This window comes from Grampus griseus (assembly GCF_964374135.1).
Source record: "Grampus griseus genome assembly, chromosome: 17".
In the NCBI taxonomy this organism is placed as follows: domain Eukaryota; kingdom Metazoa; phylum Chordata; class Mammalia; order Artiodactyla; family Delphinidae; genus Grampus; species Grampus griseus.
The window spans coordinates 48,702,741-48,727,290 of record NC_139011.1 but is presented as its reverse complement, the minus strand read 5'-3'; the positions used below and the strand labels follow the sequence as shown (position 1 = coordinate 48,727,290).

At 36.8% G+C, this 24,550-nt stretch overlaps 1 protein-coding gene across 1 annotated transcript in view; it reads right to left on the bottom strand.

Annotated features, from left to right (window-relative positions):
* LOC309835251 (metabotropic glutamate receptor 7-like) overlaps positions 1–24,550 on the bottom strand; it is a gene marked incomplete at its 5' end in the record, with an annotated part of 60,059 nt that overhangs the window by 3,002 nt on the left and 32,507 nt on the right. The window lies entirely within an intron of this gene.

Below are 24,550 nucleotides of genomic sequence, written 5' to 3'. Positions count from 1 at the left end.
TAGTGAGCCTATAGCATGGATACATGGTAGATTTCTGTACCAGAAATTGGATGAGCTTGTGTGTGGATCTCCTTCCAAATGCTAAGATTTCAAGGGCTTAACTGAGACCAGAACAGCATTTTCCAAAGTTGCTAGAAACAAAGAGTCCTTTAAAATGTTCCACTGACAAAGGGTTGTAGAGCCAAATAAAGTTTAAAAACACTTCAGACCAAACTCTACTTAACAGTGAAATTCACAGAGCACATTATAGCTCATTCCACATCTCAAAAGTCCTCCAGTCACGAAACATGTTTAAATTTCCTGAACCCAGGATTTCTCAAGTTTATTTTACTACAAAATCCTTTTTCTTACATTTTTTTCTTTTTTGTTGACTTCACAGTCACTAATGTCCCATGGGAGCATAGGTGATATTCAAAATATTTAACAAACTTCAAGTGAAGGCACTAAACAATCAGAAGGCTGTCTGACTAATTAGAATGACCGTAAAACTAGTGTTCTTTGGATCACTATTTAGAGGAAAAATCTGGTTTAAAACTGAGATCTTAATTGATAATCTAATGCCATCAATCTGCAAAGTTGCCTTAATTAGTAGGGTTTTTTTTTTCTTTTTTTTGGTTACAGTTGCTGGACTTAAAATGTAGCTGATATAATGTAAATCATTTCAAAAAGGTCAAATGTATGATGTCACATGTTCTCTAGCATCATATCCATTTCACTAAGTCTAAAATAATCTCTTTCAAGAGACGCAATATTTTTTTAACCCTGGAAGGTTCGGTTCTAACCTTAAAATAACTTAAAGACACTTTTCAAAACTAAACTAAAAATTGAAAAAATAATAAGTAGAAAAAGGCAAGAGCTAAAGTAAGAGACATTTTCATTGCCCATTAAAAAAATTCTCTTCTTAAATCTGATTTTTAAAAATTAATAGAAAAGACTGGCAATTAACTTATTTTCCCTGGTGACTACTGCCTGTTTGGGGTGATACAAACATTTACCTAGATAACTGTGCTTTAGGAGTAATAAGAATTATATGTTTGGTCTCCGTCCCAGTTTCTGCCACAGAGTTTCTAAAACCCTTGGGATTTCCTAAGTGATGAGATGATAATGGTGTCTTTTGTTATGTTAACAAGGTGATCTTTAGAAAGCACCTAAGGATGGGAGCAGGCAGCCTGTGGAGCCAACCTTGTGATTAGAGGTTGGAACTTTTGGTCCCACCCCCCTGACCTCAGGGCAGGGAAGAGCCACTCAAGACTGAGCTCAATTGCCCATGGCCAATGAGTTATTCAGACACGCCTGTGTACTGAAGCCTCCATAAACCCCCAAGGACAGGGTTCAGGGAGCTTCCCAGTTGGTGAGCACATGGAGATTTAGGGAGAGTGGGCTCCATGCTTTCTCCCCATACCTCGTCCTATACATGTTTTCTATCTGGCTGTTGCTGAGTTTTATCATTTTATAATACACCGGTTAATCTAGTTAATAGAATATTTCTGTGAGTTCTATGAGTCACTTGGGCAAATTAATTAAAGCTAAGAAGGGGGTCGTTGGAACCTCTGATCTGTGGTACAAGGGTCAGAAGTACAGGTGACAACATATACTTGGTGACTGGCACCTGAAGTGTGTGTGTGCATTCCTGCTGGACTGAGCCCTTCCTTCACATGTGAGATCTGATGCTATCTACAGGTAGATAGTGCCAGAATTGAGTTGAATCATAGGACACCCAGCCGTTTGAGCACTGCTACGCTCTCTCATTGGAAATGGTGCTCAGGACCACTTAATGCTTTCCAGGCTCTGGCTTCTGTGAATTCATGACAACAGTAACCTCTGAAACATACACATGTACCTCTGCCACAAAAAACTTCTGATAGACACATAAGAAATTAATAACAGTTGCTAAGAAAGGGGGTAAGGGACCTAACGTTGGTTGGATGAGGGGCAAAAATATTCCAGAAGGAATTACTACTACTATTTATCTTTTGATAGTATGTGATTTTTAAATATGCGATATCATTAGATTTTCCAAATACAAATAAACAAGATAATTATCATTTTTTAAAAAAAGGCTGAAGAAAATGTAGTTTTATATACTTCAGAAAAAAGAAAATTGAAGGAGGATTTGATTATAGCGTTCAGTAGGCCAAGAAATGTGAATAAAGAAAGAATTACTATAAAGGGGCCAGAAAAATGATTTAGGAGACAAGACTTTAGGAGACACTTTCTGATAAGCAGAGCAGTAACTCTTGCCCATTTCCTTTGTTTTTGGCCACGAATGGTTAAAGGCTCCTGTGAGAAGGCTACAAGGGGACTAGTGTCCACATCAAGTGGATAGCTTAGATTCTGATACCAACTACTGGAAATTATCCAGGGCCCAGGAAGGAAGTACTGGTAAGCTGCAGTTGCCAGCACGGTGCTTGGTAGATGTAAATATTTGTGGGTCTGCTAAATTAACAGTAAGACTATAATTCATAATATCTTGCACACAAACTAGATTGGTAAGTTTTCAGTGGATGACTTTATTACCATTCAGAACTCAGTTAGATGGAACAGTACTCCTCAATGATTGAGAAATCAATCTTCCTCAATCTTCATGTATCACCATCTGCAAACATTGCTCTCTGTCGCAGATTACGTGCCTTCAGCTATGGATGAGACAGTGAGATGCATTCCATTCTCCTCTTCCTGGACACACAGAACAATGACCTTTTCTAACCTCCCTTGGAGCCAGGCAGAGGTTAAGTTTTTGCATTCTTGTTGAAAGGGTATGGGTCTACCACTTTCAGGCCTGGCCAGGAGATATTATGCATGATTGCCCATGTTCCCTTCTGCTGTAGTTTAGGTAGTCATGCATTTAAGACAACACCTCAAGGTGGAGGGGGCATGGGTTCCTGATTCACTACTTGAAAATAATCTGCTAAGAATGAACCACCTAATTCACACTGGTCTCTGACAAGAGAAATAAACATTTATTAAGTTAAGACACTTGGCTTTCAGGAGTGTTTGTTAGACTACCTAGCATCAATTACCTTGAGTAATTCATTGCTAAACTGGTACACTGGTAATAACCACGGACTAGTGATGAGTCTACTTAATTCCAATCCTCTCCATTTCTCATTGCTGATTTACTCTATACTCACCAGAAATTATTTTTCATAGGACTTCCTGATGACCATGTCAGTCTAGAATTATCCATAGTACCTCTATGTCTATCTCTTCCTCCAATTCAACTTCCCAGTAGGGGACCTGGCATTACCCCTCTGTGTAGATACAACCATGGAGGATCAGGTCCTAATGAGAGCGTATCTAGAAGGGCCCTGTTCTGCAAGGTTTATGGTTTATTTTGCTATACCTTGGATTCATATGTTGGTTTAAAATAAAGTGACATGATTTTTGAAGGTTGAAGCTGAGTGGCTGAACCAAATTTCTATAATCAAGTTAACATATATTTTCCCCCTGAGTCTGTACTAGGTCATTTCTTAAAAATTATTTTTTCTATCCTATGAATCTATATGTTTACATAAGCATTAGCTATTATTCCCAACGTCTATGTTATGGACGGAAAATAGGATTCTTCTCGTGTCCCAACTCAAATCAAACAGTAAAGCATTGTTTACATTATACAAGGTTTACATTGCACAGGACTGTTTATATTCTACAAGGATCCTGAGGTCACGTCTAGACCCAATGGGAAAAAATGTCATAATAGATTAGTAAGGATTGTAATGAAGATGGAAGGGGAAAGTGGTGGCATATGTGCTAGGCATTTATTTCCCCAACTGAGGTCATTTCCTTGTCATGTATCACAACGCTACTGTAGTTGCTCATGTGCTGCAATCCACTGCCCACCCATGCACCCATCTAACATTTTTGAGGACTTAATCTGTGCCAAGGACTCTACTCTCTGCCTGAAAGGCAAGTGAAAAATACAACCCAGGTCTTTCCTGAAGGAGCACATAAAGGAAGACTGATCTCTGAATAGTAAGTGACACAAGATAATGGCTGAATGGGTGGTTTCTTTTATTGCGCACTTGCAGGATAGAAAGCAGAGAGAAAAATAGCTCCAAAGAGTTGGACAGTTATATTATCATTGATTTTCGAGTGACCACCAATTAAAGGGCATGCTTAGCAGCTAGAAATGAGGACCTCATTAGATGACTACAAGAGCCAGACACTTTCAAAACGTTCCCCTAAACTCTCAGTTCCATTTTCATTTCATGAAGAGACAGCTTGGGAAGTCGGAGGTCACGATCTTGTATGTCCACAACAGGGATGATTTAAGGCACCGGTAAGCTCCTGCTGAGCTGCCACCTAAGGTCATACGACTGTGAATCATGGCGGGATATAATGACTTGGGCAACATTCTTTCCTGCAAATACGTACAAGATGGATGGTGAATAGTATTGAAGTATAACATATGGTGCTGATCATGAATTTAAATTCCCTCAGAAATGGAGGAGAAACAATTAGCAAAGGGCATTCTTGACTTCGTTGAGCAGCAATGCCTCTCTGACTCCTGAGACACTCATTTTCAGCAGTCAGGCCACAAGATGTGTCTTCAATTTCTGCAAAATCTAGTTCTAGCTAGATTTTGGGAACTAATGGGAACATGATCTTAATGGATGCCTCATGTTTCTCATGCAGTGTGGCTGTGGAATTTTATGGGATAGAGTCAACAAAAAAGACAGGTCCTTTTCAACAGCATTCTTTATATCTGTTCAATCTTGTCACTACCATCGTGTCCTACTAAAAGGACGTTTCAGGGACTGTGTGAGGCCTGGTACAGTGCGTTTTTATAGTCAAAGTGGGTCAGCGGATGGAGAATCACATGAGAGAAAACAAGAGGATGAGGTGCTATTCCTGGCTCCGGCTTCACCTCAGAGAATGACTTTGGCAGAAGCTCTTAACCTCACTTTGAATCTTTGAACCTCAGTTTTCTCATCTGTGAAATGAGGAAAGAACATCTGCCCCTTTGCTCCCTCTCAGGATTCTTGGAGGATTAAACAGATCAGGGCTATAACCTGAAGTACGGTGAACTCATGAGGAAAAAAATTAGACATCACTTAACTATATAATATTCTTTTTAATCATTACTACTTTCCAAAGGTGAAGAAAACCTTGTTAAAAAAATATGTAAGCTGATTGTTTTTCTGGAAACAAAATAAAGGCTCAACTAGCAACCCTGCATTAAAAAAGAGAACCTGAAATGCACATTCCAAATCTACTTCGAGACAGAAAGACCCCTAAATTCCTTCCAGTTTCCTAAGATTTTTCCACTATAATTTTTTTTCGTTATTGTCTTCTTCATAAAATGTTAGTTATATTTTGGGGTTTTGCTATTATTATATTTTGCTATTATTATATTATTATATTTTGCTATTATTATAATATTTATATTATATTATATTTTGGGGTTTAGCATATATAAGGAAATCGTCTTTCCAATTCACTAATAAAAAAGGGAGTACAGGAGAGAAGAAGGAAGAGAGGGAAGGAGGAAGGAATAAATAGAGAACAAACCCACGTGGCTAGAAGAAACTGACCTGAGAAGACAAAACAATTCATAATTTAAAATACTATATAATACAAATGAAGTTAAAGATGTGTTTGCCCAGAAGAGGACTGACTTGAAGTAAACTGATATGATTTGCTGGATAACACCCTGTATTTCCCTGCTTTAGTGAAACAGTCAGTCATAGAAGAGCTCTATCTACAGGGAAATTATGAAAGAAATAATCTTCATTTCTCCATGATTCTTTAAAACCAAATTGGACTTTATTCCTTCTTATTTCTCTCTCAAACTCCACTCTTCGACATAGAAAATAGCATTCTGGAATGACTTAGAATTAGAGATCAGTCAATATTTCATGATTTTAAGGTTCTTCATTAGGAACAATGTGAATTTGGGCCCAATAATCCTAATCCTAGCTTTTTCTTTAGTTCTATAGTTCTATTAGGCCATGTTGTTAGAGCACTGTTTACACTTATTGCTAATAGACTCTGGATTGGAGGTCAAACTGTTACTTACCTTCTTCAGCATACCCTTCAATGATTAAATGCCCCCAGGGACTTTTAAGAATCATTTTCATCTTGTAAATATTTTTAAATTGACATCTTAACTTTATAGTTGCTTCCCCTGTGAGGGAAAGAGACTAGGGTGATGGAGGGTTTTTGCTTCTTACTTTGTATTTTTTCAAGTACTTATTACTTTTTAAATTAAAATCAAGGAACCAGCACAAGAATGCTAGTAAGGTATAAGTGAGATGTAATGCTTGGTGTGCATAAGGGTTCAACAGTCCACTGTGAGAGTGCAGCCTTTTGAACAACCTCAGTGATAAGTGGGAACCACTTGTCCAAGACTATTTTATTTAAGATGCAATACTCATTTCTATCCCCTTCAATACATTTTAAGTACCCCAAGCTAGAATAATGGGGCTAGAGGTGCAAGAAGAATATTATACCAAACAGGGGCAATATAAAAAAAATCACAATCAAATTTTCCTTATTAAAAATATAAGTGAAAAACCTAAATACACTATTATTCCACAGAATTTTAAGGTATATTAAAAACATTGTGATAGGATGTTTCAAAAATTATGGTACAATCCCCTTCTGACACTCTCATTCCTAAGTCACCACTTCAGCAGGACTGGGCTTTGGCATACTCAACCCACATGATGAGACAATAGCAAAAGAGCTTGATGGCTCAGTTGTCGAGCACTAGCCCACTAGGTTCTGAAGACAAGGGGACCAGGTGCTCCCACTGTCCAAGCCAACCACCAAACCTGTGAGTGAGGCTGTCTCAGACCAGCTCTCACTCAGCTGATCCATCAGTTGACTAAAACTGCATGAAGGAGCCCAGATAAAACCAAAAGTAAAACACTACCCAGATGAATCCAGTCCCAAATGGCCAAGTAATTGCTATTTTAAGCCACTAAGTTTTTTTTGTTGTTGTTTTGTTTTTTATATCTTTATTGGAGTATAATTTCTTTACAATGGTGTGTTAGTTTCTGCTTTATAACAAAGTGAATCAGTTATACATATACATATGTTCCCATATCTCTTCCCTCTTGTGTCTCCCTCCCTCCCACCCTCCCTATCCCACCCCTCTAGGTGGTCACAAAGCACCAAGCTGATCTCCCTAAGCCACTCAGTTTTGAGGTGGTTTGTAATACAGCAAAAGCTAATCTATACTATAATACGATTTGGTCAAGTGGGTTTATCCTTGAGAATGCAAGGTTGGTTCAGTATCAGCCAATCAATTCATGTGATTCACTGTATTAGTTAAATAAAAGGAGAAAATCATATCATCATTCTTTTAAGATAGAGGACATAAAAAGCATCCCATGAGGTTCAAAATCTATTGGGTGGGGTAACTTTTATAAAACTAGATCCAAATAATAACTATCTTTCCTTGATAAAGGCTATATACCAATAATACATGGCACATGTATACACCAACAAAAATTATTATACTACTAATTTTTTAAAAAAATTAGCATTTCCTTTAAGGAGAGAATTGAGATAAAGATTTCTAACATTACTGGTCTATTGGAACTGACCTTTTTGGAGCTGTGTATTGAGAGAAATAGAAAGAGAGAAGGTTTAGAAGAATATAGATAAAAATGTCATATTTATAGATTGTCTTGATTATGTATTTAATTTGAAACACAGGAAAATCAATAAGCTATTAAATCTAAGAGAAGAGCTCAACATAGGGGCTGGAAAAAATTAATACACCAAAATCAATTGTGTTCCTCCATAGCATCAATATCTAGATACAATACAAGATGAATTTACCATAGTAACAAAACCTAGAGAGTATGGGGTTTCACCTAATAAATTATGCAGAAAATCTTCATAATGAAAACTTTATTAGAGGACACATGAGTAAAAGAAATTTATATCACACGTATGGATGAGATGACTTACTATAATAATATAAATGTCCTTATATTAATCTATAAAATTAAATGCAACTGTAATAAAAGGCCAAGCTCTTTTTTTTCTTTGAGGGACAGCATAAAAAAGTGATTCTAAAATGTCTCTGGTGGACTTCCCTGGTGGCGCAGTGGTTGAGAATCCGCCTGCCAATGGAGGGAACATGGGTTCAATCCCTGGTCCAGGAAGATCCCACATGCCACGGAGCAACTGAGCTGGTGCACCACAACTGCTGAGCCTGCACTCTAGAGCCCACGAGCCACAACTACTGAAGCCCACGAGACTGGAGCCTGTGCTCCGCAACAAAGGAAGCCACTGCAATGAGAAGCCTGTGCACCACAACAAAGAGTAGCCTCCTGCCGCACCGCTCGCTGCAACTAGCCAAAGCTCACACGTAGCAATGAAGACCCAATACAGCCAAAAAGAAAAAAAGAAAAAAAAGAGAGCAGATTGCTCTATCTCCTATAAAAACATTAAAATAAAATAAAATAAAATAAAATGTATCTGGAAGAATAAAGTTCTCCATACAGCTAAGGTAGATTTGAAAAATAAACTCAAAATGGAGAATGTGCCCTATACATTAAGATATATTGGGAAGTCATGATAGATAAGAACTGTGTGATGCCCTTGGAAGAAACAGCAAACAAGAAAACAAATCAAACAGGTGGCCTAGAAATAGAGCTATATACAGATAGGAAGTTGGCACATGAAAGAGATGGAATCATAGTCCAATGGAGGAAGTTGAATTACAGCTTTTGGGGAAACAGTCTCATTTTCAAAAGAGATATGAGACTGGATCTTAACCTAGTGATATCACTTATGTTGTACCCAGTCCTATATAGCTCACCTAATCTTCATAAAAAAAATCCACAAGGCATAAACTATTATCCTCATGTTACAGGTAGAAAAACTGAAGTATGAGAGATAAAATGACTAGCTTAAGAAGTACATGGTGGAGCTGGAACTTAAACCCCACAGAAATCATTCTATTAACCATTATGTTATATAATTCCACCTAATGTACAAAACTAAAATACAATAGTTTTAAGATCTAAATGTGAAAAATAAAATCTAGAGAGAATAAAAGAAATTGCAAGGTAATATATTTGTGATTTCAGGGTAAGAGATGAAATAGATCTTTGAAAAATAAAGAAGCATACATTGTATGAAGCAAAAGTGATGAATTTAACTATATTAAAATTATAAATTTAGTAATATAAAAAATCTGATTTAAAATATGGGCAGAAGAGCTGAATAGACATTTTTCCAAAGAAAACATACAGATGGCCAACAGGCACATGAAAAGATGCTCAACATCACTAGCCATCAGGGAAATGCAAATCAAAACAACGACAGATCACCTCACACATGTCAGAATGGCTATCATAAAAAAGAACAAAACTAACAAGCCTTGGCGAGGATGTGGAGAAAAGGGAACCCTGGTACTCTGTTGGTGGGAATGTTAACTGATGTAGCCACTAGAGGGGTGGGATAGGGAGGGTGGGAGGCAGACACAAGAGGAAGAAGATATGGGGACATATGTATATGTATAGCTGACTCACTTTGTTATAAAGCAGAAACTAACACACCATTGTAAAGCAACTATACTCCAATAAAGATGTTAATAAAAACAAAAACAAAACAGAGCAACCAGATAATCCAGTAATTCCACTCCTGGGTATATATCTGAAGAAAACAGAAACACTGATTTGAAAAGATGCATGCACCCACATCCAGTGTTTATAAGAGCATTGTTTACAATAGCCAAGATATGGAAGCAACCTAAGTGTCCATCAACAGATGAATGAATAAAGAATACGTGCCATATGTACACAATGGAACACTGCTCAGCCATAAAAAATGTTAAATTTTGCCATTTGCAACAACATAGATGGACCTGGAGGGTATTATGCTTAGTGAAATAAGTCAGACAAAGACAAATACTGTAATGATATCACTTACAAGTAGAATCTAAAAGATAAGACAAATGAATGCATACAACAAAACAGAAACAGATTCACAGATATAGAAAACAATCTAGTGGTTACCAGTGGGGAGAGGGAAGCGAGAGGGGCAAGATACAGACTGGGAATTAGGAAGTGCATATAACTATGTATAAAATAAACGAGATACAAGGATATATTGTAGGGCATGGGGAATATAGCCAATATTTTATAGTAACTTTCAATGGAGCATAATCTATAAAAATATTGAATCACCATGTTGTACACATGAAATTAACATAATACTGTAAGTCAATTATACTTTAATAAAAAATTAGAATTTTATGTACAATAAAGGATACCAAAGTCAGACTGAAAAACAGTTGATGGGTAGAAGACATGTACATTATCTAAAACCCAACAAAGGACTCAACATCTGAATACAAAAACTTCTACATCTCTAAAGACACACAATACTCAATAGAAAAATGAGCAAAGGTCATGATAGGCAATTCATAGAATGGAAAACATGAATAGCAAGAAAGTATATGAAGACCTAACTTTTCTAGAATCAGAGCAATGCAGAATTAAAACACCTTACTTCATATGAATCCACAGATGCCAAATTTCCAGAAGTTCAAATGCAAATTATGCTGTGGAGCAACTACGCCTGCGCACCACAACTACTGAGCCTGCGCTCTAGAGCCTGGGAGCCACAGCTACTGAGCCCGCGCACCTAGAGCCTGTGCTCCGCAACAAGAGAAGCCACTGCAATGAGAAGCCTGCGCACCGCAACGAAGAGTAGACCCCGCTCGCTGCAAATAGAGAGAGCCTGAGTGTAGCAACGAAGACCCAATGCAGCCAAAAATACATAAATTGATTAATTTTAAAAAATGCAGATTAACAGCATGTGGTGACAAAGGATATGGCAAGAGAGAAATTCCAAGTATTGCTGGTGAGAGGAAAATGGTACAGCTATTCTGGGGAGGAATCTGTGAAATAAGGCATATATATGACTTCTACCTCAGCCATTCCACGGCTGCACTGTTACTCTGCACTGTTACTCAAGGGGACATGTGGAAAGAGTGTATTAATACTTTATGGTGGACATAAAGTGTTGAAAATAGCCTAAGTATGTATCACCAGGGTAATGGATAAGCAAAACATGGTATTAACATAGTGGAATATTAGACAGTGGCCAGAAGCAATAATTTCTATGGAGCAACATTAATTTTAAAACAATAATTTTGTGTAGAAAAAAATTATTTATTTATTTATTTATTTATTTATATATTTATTATAAATATTTATATAAATATATATAGTTTATATAAACTATATATATAGTTTATATATATAATATATATACAATATATATATTATATATTATATATATTTATTATATATATTATATATACTATATATTATATAATATATAAACTATATTTATATGTTTATATATAAATATATAAATATTTATTTATATATATTTATTTATATTTATATATTATATATTATAATATATAATATATATTATAAAATATACATTATATATAATATATATATAATATAAATATTATATATAATATATTATATTATATATAATATATTATATTATATATATTTATTTATATATATATATTTATTATAAATGTTTATTTTTCTACACAAAACAATAATTTTGTGTAGAAAAAATAAAAGAATAGGATGTGATTTTTAGTCGATACTACTTTTGCAAAAATTAGAAAATACAAAACAATTCCGTATTTCAAATATATACATATGTTTAAAATAACTATGAAAGGTGAGTTGGGAAATTACATATTAAATGGCCCAAATGGTGCTATATAGGGGAAAATAAAGGAAATAAATCTGGCAGAGGGATGTCGGGGCCAAAACCAATCTTAAAAGTATTAGAAAATAGAGTGACCATACACACTGATGATAGAGTAACATGAACTGAGGCATATGGTCCCTTTTGAGTAAATGCCTTAAATACAAACTAAAAAAATAATGTCATAAGTTTAACAAGCACTATAAAAATATTTAGCAGTATTGCAGTAGATAGTAGAAATATATAACCTTTCAACTTAAATAAAAACAAGACTGATGAAATATCATCTTTGTTCCCATGTCATCCATGCTAAGGAAGAAATAATAAATCAGCTTTTAAGATAGAATTTTTTACAATGAGAGATAAAAAACAAACAAAAAGAAACCCTAACTGTTTATCCCATGAAGGGAGAAAAAAACAATTTGAAAAGTCAGAGTAGAACTCTCTGAGGACAATATTTAACATCAATTTTTGTAAAACAGAATTTTAAGAAGCTGGTTTTGAATTGTTTATAGAGTTTCTAATTAGCATGCTGAGGAAATACAGGCTCCATCTTAATCCAGAAGCAAATAAAAAGTTCTGACTCTTAAAATTCTAGGCTCTAGAGTAGGTGCGTGCTGGTGTGCTGGTGTGTATGTGTGTGTGTGTGCACATTTGCTGTGTGTTTTCAATAAACTCAAGAGTACATAAGGGTGTATGTTATTACATTGTAACAATTCTTGAGCAAGTCTAAATGAAGGTCAGTAGCAAACAAGTAGATGCCGCTTGGGTGGCCCCCCAAACTCTCAGGTAATGCGCAGATCTGGCTTGGCAATCATGTTCTGCTTTTAGACATAATGCATTTTTATGTTCTTGTTAGTATTGAAAGACTAACTTCAATATTCTGCAACTGATGAAATGGACAACAGAGCAGTAACCTAGAGTTTACGAGTATTTGGGGCAGTAAAACTTTAGTTCTAGATTTAACTTGGATTTTAGTCCTAATTTAACTTGGATTTTCTACAATGCATTTTTTTCCTATAAACTGGAGGTATATACCACCATAATCCTAAAAACCCTGTGACTTTGGGCTTCAGGGGTCTAAGCCTTCTCTCTAAGTGACTGAAAGGTACAACTGGATATTAGACCTGTCTAAAAATTGTCCTTTTCTGTCCTCACATACAAGGGTTCAGCTTGATTTTTGGATATCTGTCAGTAAAAAAAAAAAAAAAAAAAAAAAAAAAACTGTGCAAAGAGCTAATGCCTTTTGCTACAAGACAAAACAATTTCTCCTGGACATGCAGTAATAGGAGGCAATGCCATGTGTTGGAAGCATGCACATATTTTATGATAGATATTAATCTGGAGGTTAACAGCTAGGTGCTCTGGTTGAAGTAGTTTATTTCAAACACACATATAATGTTAATCCACTTTGTAACAAAGCCTTCAACATTTCATATGCAAATTCATTTTTCTTTCTAGTTTAAGCCCAAGGAAATCCCTATAAATCTTGTCTCCAAAGAGAAAATATAAAGAATTCATAAGATTAAAGAGTTCTTATCAATTGTATAAAAATCTAGAAATGTACTAACTAGACAAAAATGTAGACGTCTAAGAGAACGTCCAACAAATAGAAAAGTAGAGGACTGCACTGAGATTGTAATCCTGAGAAAAATACATTATTTCTAAATGAAAAAGTAAACGGAGATAGTATAAATTAAAGCCAGAAGAAAAATTTAAAACCTACAAAAATACGAGTCAATACAAAGTTAAAAACCCATGAATTTTACTATATACCCAAAGGCTTCACAAAAGATCTCATGAATATCACAAATTAAAATAAAACAAACAAAAGCCAGAAATATTGTTTTCCCCAAATTGTACTACTACCTGCTTATTGCTTCAGTGGTAAGAAGAAAAATTATCTTCAAATAGTTAAATTGTATACCTACTTATATTTTAACTCTTAGGTGGATCTTGTTATATAATATATATGATCTTTAAAGAAAACTTGTTGATTGTTTATTTTGGCATCTCTTAGGAAATTCCTATTTAATTAGATGAATCTCCTCATATAACTCTTAAATAAAAACAGATGCAAATATAGTATGTTTCATATCATTCATTTTAGACCTCTAAGAGTTAGAAAAGCTCAACCTGGAGAAGAAACTAGTTTTATTGAGGGAAGAAACTACTTTCCAGTTTAGAAGAGGAGGGATTATCCCATTTCTGTAGAGGAAGCAATCAGGAAGATACAAAAAGAATGATCCTTGCCTAGTGCTAAGGCCAGAACTACTGTGAATATTGTACCAGATCTTGTAAAAACAGCCACTGTGCTGGCACTCACAGGCCTGGGTCATGGTGTGTTCAACAATAAAACTTTGTTCCAAAGGATGGAACTCCTTCGGGCCAAAAAGCTTTCACCTGTATTACATTAACCTCACTGTCTTGTTATGGGAAATGTGTTTATTTTTTGAAATGACATTGAAATATATCCTTAAAAGAACACTTTAGGTCTCAACAAGATTCTCTTCTCTTTCAGCCAACACATTACCTTTTAGAAATCAACAGTCTACTTCTTTCTTTAGATCATCACATTTCAAAGCTGTAGCAGCTAATAAATGTTAATAAAATTTTTCCAAAACTGCAATCTCCCTAAATTTCTATGCTGTCTTCTTTATCCTGCCTTTTCAAGGTAAAGGTGTCTTTCCAGTTTTCTTAGCATTATCAGGATTATGGATTTTGTTCATTGTTAAAGTTCATTATTTATGGACATAAGTTAATGTAAATGCAAAAATATCTCGTATTATTCACAAGCTGGCTGACTTAAATCACTCGCTCTTAAAACAACTTTACTGCTCTCCAATCTGTTCAAATGCACGGAAATATAAATTCAGGATGATGCGGCTTTTCTGCAATGCTTTCTTTTCAGGCTGCAGTCTACATGACAGCGTTATACCTTATCCTTGCTGCTGTTGTTGTTCTATCTATAAAATCTCTCTTGAAGACCCCCAAAACAGCTTGTAATTTAAACTTTTACTTTTGGTGACTCACTGTTTTCAAACTGCCATCTCTGACCATATCCCCCTTCCAGGGGAATTTATGCAGACTCTTAACCCATAATTGCTTTACTCTTTACCTCTATTTCTGGGTTCTTAAATTAACTCTTACATCAGTGTTCTTCATTACTCAAATTATTTTTTCTTAAGAACTTTTCCTGGAAGTAAGTTCATGCTATTTTTGACAAGCAAACATTTGACCTCTGAAGGAATTCTTATGGTAATGGGTTTATATCCCAAATGCACCACCAAAAATCTTTGTGACCTTGCATAAACGTCCCTTACCATTTCAGGTGCTATCTTTGCTTGACTCCAAAGTGAACTGATTAAACCTATGAGCATCCAGCTGTTATGCAATTTTGCCTCAGTTTGGTCAATGAAACTCTCAAAAATCCATCAGATTTTCATTATTTTTTATCATTAACCTGTTTGTGTAAAATAAGTTACCATTTATGGAGCCAGTGTTCTCCTTTATTCCGGCATCCAATCATTGTAAATATTTCTCATGGACACATTCTTAGAAGGCCTACGAATAACCTGGCTTCTTACTGATTCTCCCTTTTGGAGTCTTACTAGCCAGACTTCCCCAATAACTTTCAGAGAGAGTTTTCCCCCTTTCCGGGTCTTCTTTTTGACTTCTATACGCCAAAGAACTTTCAAAAGTCAACACACCAATACTAATGTTACCACATACCCTCCAAAAATCTCCAAGCTGTTTATGCCTATTCATTACGTTAATACTTTATCAAAACTTGTCCAATTGAGTAGTTTTAGCACAGATATTTTACACAGTTTAGCACAGACATGCTCTGTTTAAGGCTGACAGATCCATTAGGAATTAACTTTCTGGTACATTTTCCCTCTGACATTTTCCTCACAACTGTGTTTCCTCATAACTGAGCCATCAGTTATCTCTTGCCTATAGAAAGGCAGATAAGAGAAAAGAAAGCTAAGTGAGAAAAGATATGTAAATAGACTAGCACAATATTGGACACATAATAAGTATTCAATAAATGATAGCAAGTATTCTTACCCTTATCCTCACATTAGTTTATATGTATTAAAAACTGATTACTGGACTCAACTCTTACTTCCATTGCTCATTAGATCCTCACAGAAACCTTGGAGGAAGCGAGGTTTTATCCCCATTTTACAGGTTGGGAGACTGCAGCCTAGAGGGCTTAAATACCTTAACTGAAGTCATATAGTCAAGAAATAAGCCTATATTTGTCACAATCACTTGCCCATGCTTTGACGTGACACCACCACCCATCATTTACCCAGCTTCACAAAGGTACTACTAAATTTTTTACTCTTATTCTCCTCTCTTTGCTTCATACTGCCATTGTCACCAGCCCAGTCAAATTCACTTTTAATTTTCCAATGTTAATGAAGGAAGTAGAAGGTGGAAATTGAGGTTAAAGGAGGAAACTTTAACGTTATTCAAGGATGACTTCATCTTAACTTCCAGCCTTCGTCTACCCATTCTCTGCTCCAGTCACACGCAGAGTATTTGCTATCTCTTCCATAAGTCTTGACTTTTCTTGTCTTTATGCCACTTTTCTTTTCTCCATTTGCAATGAATCTCCCTTTCCCTTGGTTCTTCACCATTTCTTACTCCATACTCTCCATTAAAATTCAAATCTACCTTTAAAGTCCAACTCAAATACCAGTTCTGTCCTGCAGTCTCCTGGATCTGCCAGGTCAGAACTAACCACTTGCTCCTCCGTGCTCCTGCAATGGCAATGATGTTAGAAGGGCGAGTGATTTTACAGCTCGCTCAACACCTACAGGAAATATGTCCTATTTGCCCTTCCACATCCTTTCTCCACCCAACTCTATATGGATGGCTTGCATGGCTTATCTTAGTAAGTGTCCTTGCTCTGGCTTTCGTTTGGCTCACCAATGAAGAGTACCAATAGAAGATTGTAGGCAACGAAGGAGGGGAGTGAAGTTAGGGTAATAATTCTTGCCAAATTGCTGGGAGTTGGCTGCATCCCCCAACTAACGTATAGTGCTTCTCTGTGGGGCGTCACAGCATCTTTGGGGAGGACTCTCTCTCCAGCAAGGCTTCCTTTCTCTTTCATCTCCTATAAAGTAGCCACACTTTTACTGAACCCAGGGCACTACACTATCTCTTGATTCTCTATATTGGGCTCAATTTATCCTTATTGATGTACCCCTGATTTCCTGCTGAGACCCTGTCTGATGAACTTTGTAATATGCTCTTCTAAGCTGTTAATTTTACAAACCACATTATTACACTTATTAGAAGAATGTCTTCAGGATGTGTCAGTAAGCTCTGATTGATGATAATCGTAAACAGCTAGAATTTATGGAACATAAAGCATGCTTTGGTTACTCTCTTGAGTACACCGTGTGCATTCTTCTAATTAATTAAAATCACTATTAGCTAAGCAAGGCACACAGATGCTAAGAGGTTCCCAGAAGTAACTTGCTCATGGTCACCCCAGTCTCTCAGTAGTGTTTAGGACTCAGATCTGTCCAAAGCCTAAACCTTAAGTTCTAGGTCTAAGCAGTGGGTCTCAAACTTGAGTATGCATCAGCATCACCAAGAGAGCTTGCTGAAACAGGTAGTGGGCCCCACCCCCAGAGTGTCCGAGTCTGTAGGTCTGGAGCAGGGCCCAAGACTTTCATTTCTAAAAATTCCTACGTGCAGCTGATGTGCTGGTCTGGGTACCAGACTTTGAGAACCACTAGTCCAGGCATTTTAGGTCCAGAATTTCAGGTGTTAGAATAATTTTCTGGTGATAAATGTCCAAAAAAAAAAAAGCACTGCATTTTTCTGTTTGTAAGGAGGTAATACATTCAATCTTAAAGAGTCAATAAGGGGGCTAAGTATTTAAGAAAGAAGAGTTATTCTCCAGGAAGATGGGAGGAGATGGACATTCTAAGGACAGGAATGCCCTTTCAGGAAACTTGCAAAGGGAAAAGAAAAATAACATAGTAAGATTCTGCTATCCAGTGTTCACAGAACATGAGTGGGATACTCTTGACTGTAAAATGGGAAGCCAACTTTTGCTCACCATATACATACCTTATTCAGTACAAATGTTTATTAAGAATCTCCAAAAGCTAGACACTAGGCATCAGGGCTACACTGATAGAGCAGATAAAGTGCCTGGCCTCAGGGAGCTTGTGCTTCAGAGGATGTACATCAGCTAGATAGACTGAATGATGGATACTATATTGGGTTCACACTTCGTCTCAAGAAAAAAATATATCCATAGACGTGATCCAGGAGTCAAATGGCAAAAGACCTAGCCTCAAAGTGAGTGTTAATTTCATTAAATGGTAGGTAAAAATTATTTTATATGCCGAGATAGGCTCTGCTTAAAAGACACACTATTGCTCCAAACGTACTATTCAAGCCAGCATATAAACCTGTGACTTTTTCTAGGAGAAATGTTGCCTTCTTTCCCAAGAAGGGAGCAGTAAGGGTCAGGGTGGAAATAGTTTCATCATCAGAGGCACAGTCTCACTACTACTGCTCAGCTCCAATCCGCAACCTTCTGAATGGTTTCCAGACTAAGTAATTTAGCAAAGTGATGAAGAAAAAATGGCCCATTAATCTTATGATGCGTGTTATAACTTCACTCTGGGTTTAGCATAGGAAAAATATTATTTGCATTGATTAGAAATATGCTTTATGGCTGCATATATTATTCACTCTGAAGATTCTAAAATTATTAGCTGGGTTGACATGATGAACTGCACAGGAGTACTTCTAGATGGCATCTCAATGTCATCTGTTACTCACATCATATAGGTCTAGGAATCAACATATATTTTACTCAATATGAGATCTTATTCCAAACATCAAAATATACCTGTTTTTATTCGATGGTTATCATCATGAAATTAGCAGCTGAACGTCATTTAGAAAATTCAAAGCAAGTAAATTACTGTATTAACTGTCCAACTATGATTATGACTTTCCTCCACTTATAGCTGAACCTAATATAATGATCTGGTCAGTCTGACTAGGAGGATTTATTCATTAATTTACTCAAATGTTCTGAGGTATATTTTGAAGGACTTAAATTATGGTCTGGTTTGTAGGATCCAACAGTAAGGCTGCAGGTTTATCTCCTACAAGCTCTGTGACCTTGCCCAAGTGACTTAGCATCTCTGAGCCTCACCTTCCTAATCTGTAAAATGGAAACAATAATAGAACCCAAGTTGTAAAGCTGAAGGGAAAAAAAGTAATATGGTAATGTATTTTGGCACAAAAGAGCAGTTACGCTGATAGTCATTATTTGTGAATATTGTTGCTAAGATTATTGAAAACCTGTTGTGTGTTAGGTGCTGTTCAAGGACTAGAATTTTAAGACTGTTCTTCACCTTTATCCCAGTTTTACCTGCAAAGTTCTGCCATGCACTGGATAAACATACTGGTATTTCTAGGGAGGGGGACCACTCAGGTGACATTTTTGTTTCACCAGGTATATAAAGTATACAAAGGTTATAGTGTATCTTTTGAGTCCTTTGGACGTCTAGTTACCTTTCACTAGAATGATTCTAGTAGATCCTGATAGATACCTGAGACAAGGTCAGGTCAGTGATGTTGGTACCTTTTCTGGCTTAAGAGCATAGGGCAGAAACACAGGAAGAGAGGTCTTCCTTTTCCACTCCTGTTACTAAGAACCCTCTCGAATAATGACAATCTGAAACAGATCACTACATTGTTGCATGCTGTAGAATCAACGCAGTGTACAAAGCAAAGAGCACTGGCCTCCATTATACTTGCATTTCACTTGAGATTCACTTTTCTAGACCGTGGAGAAAGCAGATGTTTCAACACTTTCCAGGTACTGGAATATTACAATCTGGCCATCTCCACCACTGCATGTTTGATCACACTGTTCCCTGCAAATGGAATGCTGTTCCATCAAGGTCAGACTGACCAGTGCAAATACCTGATTTTATCGTACAGTCAGAACCAAATTAACTTACTGAAATTCTGCCCAGCTCAGGGTCTACCTTCTCGGTGAAACCTCCTGTGAGATCCCAAGTTACAAACAACTCTATCTTCTTCAGAAGACATTGTATACTATATAAATAGTAATTTACATATAAATATATGTATATGTGTGTATTTCTTTGTTACATTAAGTTACAGCTCCTGTGGTTTCTCTTCTTAATTAAACTGGACCCCCTTATCATCACAGTGGCCATGTACATCATTGTATCCTCCAAAAAATCCAGATAATAATATCATGGATTCAGTATATAGTTGTTTAATAGAAAACAATTAACTAACCACTGCAGAATACTAGTGTCTCTCAAGGTGTGTTCAGTGGATCATAAATCCTATGAGACAGTCCATGAAGGAAAAGATTTCAAATAAATTTGGGATCTGTTGTCCACTACATCTCCTTATCAGAGACTCATAATTCACAAGACTCGTGAAAAGCTCTGTAGCAAAGAAACTGTTGACTTAGTTTGACCTGGTATTTCTCTTACAAGAGTATCAGTTCTGGAGGTCAAGGACATTTTCCACCTCTAATACAACATCTCTACTGCCTAGTAGAGTGCCTGGCACTTAGTAGACACCTAATAAATATTTGAATAAGTTTCAACATACATTCCCCTTTTAAGCTATAGAAGAAAAACATAGTATATAGTAGATTTTGATTTACTTGGGGAGAATAATATGAATAGATAAATTTACACAAATCATTTTAAAGTATATATATTTGATAATACTTTTTTCCACAAATCTACACAACTGCACATTTAGTGGTGATAGTAAACGAACTACATTTGCTTCAGAAAACTTGCTAAGAAGGATGGCTACTAAAAACTACAACTTGAACCCAAAACAATTGATTTAGTTCATTGGTCCCCACTCCTTAGCAGTTTTAATATAGAAGAAAATAGATGCATATATTTCTTTTCTGCCATAATATGACATCATATAAGGAATGCTATTTTATTAGCTAGAAATAAGATTTGCTTTTGTTATTTTAGTACATTTGATCACATAAGAATAATTCTAGATTTTTTCCCCTCCTGTGACTCTCATAGCATCCCCATCTAAAATAGACTTTGGAGATTTAGATCAAATGTCATATCAATTGTCCTAGACTGCTTACTATGTGCTTTCACTATAGATTTTAATGTCAATAGAGAAAGAGAAGGAAAAGTCAGAGGGAAATGAAACAGGTGTATGCAACACCCCTCTCTACTACCGACATTTCTCAGAATTCTGGGGCAAGTTGCATCTATAAGGGGAAAGTTTTTCACCATGGAACTCACGGTGGTTGAACTTCTCATGAAGAATTTTTTTTTCACTACTGAAGAAAACTATGTTTGATTTTACCATAACTGAAAAGTTCTCCTGTTTCTACTTCTGAGGTTTGCCCTCAAGACTACTGTTTACCTAATGGAAGTGACTCCTATGCATGGAGGAAAAAGTGCACCATTTGAAGGAAAAGCTAAAGGAGTGATATTCAGTTAGCTCCTCATTCCACCAATGAAAACATACACATAGATTTTCCACTTTACACCTCATTTTCCACCTTATTTTCAAGATTTTGAAATGAACATGTAGGGTCTGATGAGTTTGTCAATAGTCTATAATTATTAGTGTTATTAAAATAGAATACAAATGATAAGCCATATGTAAAAATGCTGTGCGAATAAACTGCTATACCCCAAATAATACAAATGAGTGAATGGCAGTAAATACTAAGAGGGATTAACAACATAAAGGATATTAAAAACACACATAAAGGATATTAAAAAAATGATGACTGTATTTCATATTTATGTGTCTTTTTCTCTCTCACTGTTTTTTTTTTTGCGGTACGCGGGCCTCTCACTGTTGTGGCCTCTCCCGTTGCGGAGCACAGGCTCCGGATGCGCAGGCTCAGCGGCCATGGCTCACGGGCCCAGCCACTCCGTGGCATGTGGGATCTTCCCGGACCGGGGCACGAACCCCCATCCCCTGCATCGGCAGGCAGACACTCAACCACTGCGCCACCAGGGAAGCCCTTCTCTCTCACTCTTACTCCACTCCTAAATAACTAAGAGAATATGCTCACAAATGGTAAGCATGTTTTGGATGTTCGATGTGTGTTTGTGGGAAAGAACAAAAAAAAACCTGCCTCAGTTAGGTCAAATATCATACAAGAGATGAATGAGATTAGAGTTGGGATTGGGATTTGTGTTAGTTACTCAATAGCTAACCAATCACAGATATGACAGTGTAGTGCAATATGCAAATATACTTTTAAACAACTTCTCTTAAGTTATCTACTGTCTGTAAAGACAATCACACTCAACTGCTCTGCACTTAACCCCAGAGCTTCTGAGTTAGAATCTCTTAGAAATAGGTACACGTTTCATTGCTTTGGCAACATTTACATGGCTCTGCATCAGGCAATACAACTGCTAAGATCACACCCTGGGAATTCAGGAAAGGCTAGTGTCCAGTTCTGATCGTTCTACCACCCAACTGTGATCTAGGGTAAATTCCTGATTAAAAAAAAAGACGAAAAACCCTGAAGATGCTGAAACAGTATTTCCTACTTCACAGGGTCGTCATGGGGATAAAAGGTCATTAGGATAAAGTGCCTCTCACCCAGGAAACACTGATAAATGCTACTGATGCTACCATCATCATCATGACCGATCAAGGACATATTGCCACATGGAAATTCAACATTGCCTGGGCCATTCACAACTTTCCTTTAAAGGACTCATATTCTATGTGGGGTCTTAACACCTTCAAATAACAGAAAATACAAGTCTTTACGCCTTTTTTTCTGTAGCTAATTTTGGCATCTTTCAACTCTGTCCACTTAAGTGTCGGTTTAGCATATTCTTGTCACACAAAGAAGCTACTTCCCAAAGAGAGGAACAATGTGTCAAGTGACAAAGACATTGAGTGAATTCTTTCACATCCTAGATTGTCCACGGTACAGCTCAGCTGGTCTCTGGGTTGGAAGGCCTGGGTCTACTTTGCTTGTCTGGTCCTTAGCACGTGGTCTGTGAAACAGAGGCAGCTGCGGGTAGAATTATAACACAAGCAGAACTGGCTTCAATTCTTCCTTCTTAGGTCTTTTTCTTCTTGTTCAGCTGTTCAAGGAACTTGCCTGCCCTCTGTTCCTGCCAGGACGATGTTACATCTGCCTGGATAAGTAGGTCACCATTGTATATCAGGAAAGGTCTTATTTGTAATCATCAGGAACCAGATATGGCTAATTTGAGCAGAAAAGGAAACTTTTGGAAGTTTATGGTTAGGTCTCAGTAACTAGAAGCAGACTAAACAACCGAAAGCCAAGCCTATGCTATTGCAATTATAGGATCAGGCCAAAGTGATGTTATAAGTCCTAGCTGGCCTTGCTACCAAGCAGGAACAGGAAACAGGAGATTGACCCAACACTGCTGGCCTTGCTTCTTTACATCATTTATTTGTAATTCAAAATCCAAGAGAGGGGCTTCCCTGGTGGCGCAGTGGTTGAGAGTCCGCCTGCCGATACAGGGGACACGGGTTCGTGCCCCAGTCCAGGAAGATCCCACAGGCCGCGGAGCGGCTAGGCCCATGAGCCATGGCCGCTGAGCCTGCACGTCCGGAGCCTGTGCTCCGCAATGGGAGAGGCCGCAACAGTGAGGCCCGTGTACCACAAAAAAAAAAAAAAAAAAAACCAAGAGGGGGTGCAGTTGGCCAACCCGAGGTCGCCCGACTGTTTTCCATCTGTAAGGGAGACTGAGCATGTGAGTAAACAGTGTATCTGACATGTTCAGCTTGTATAACGAGAGGAAGGCTCTGTTTCTCACCAAGACCCACAAAGTGGAAAATTCCCCAAAGAGAAAGGAATTTCAGATCAGATGCTTGGAAAGTTAAAAACAACAACAACAAACAAATGCAGATGTGGAATTAAAGACATGGAATAATTAAGAACCTATATGTGGAGTGATTCAGACCTGAGTTCACATCTGGAGCAAGCTACTCAATCTTGCTGAGCTTCAATTTTCTCTAAAGGAAACAGCATGGAAGATGATGTCCACATGTAACTTGTGGTACAAATGAAGGAGGGTAGTACAGGATATGATGCCTGGCACATCCTATGCATTTGCTAAAACTACTACTAGTACTATTATTATTGTTACTTATTATACAATTTATTGTAGAAATTAACAGGGAGAGTATTAATAAATGTTAATACAGTGCTAAGTGTCACATTTATGATCTCAACTAATTATTTGTTGATTCAACAAACATTCCACATATCAGAAAATAACCTGTTAGTATATATATATATATTTTTTTACAGAAGAAAAGAAACCCTGAGGCTTAGAAAGTGTAAACAATGTACCAAAAGTCACTCTTTTAAGAGGTAATGGAATATTATTCAGCCTTAAAAAAATGAAGGAGATCCTTTCATTTGTGACAATATAGATGAAACAGGAGTGCATTATGCTGATGAAATAAGCCAGACAAGATAAATACAAATGATATCATTTATATATGGAATCTAAAAAGAAAAAAAGCCACACTCATAGAAACAGAGAGTAGAAAACTGGTTGCCAGGGGCTGGGGTGTGGGTGGGGAAAAGAGGGGAAGACTGGTAAAAGGGTACAAACTTTCAGCTGCAGGATGAATAAGGTCTGAGGATCTACTGTATAACATAGTTACTACAGTCAATAACACTGTATTGTATAACTAACATTTTCTGAGAGAATAGAACTTAAGTGTTCTTACCAAAAAAAGAAAAAAAGGAAAAAGGTGTCATGAGCTGTTAGATGTATTAATTAACGTGATGGGAAGGATC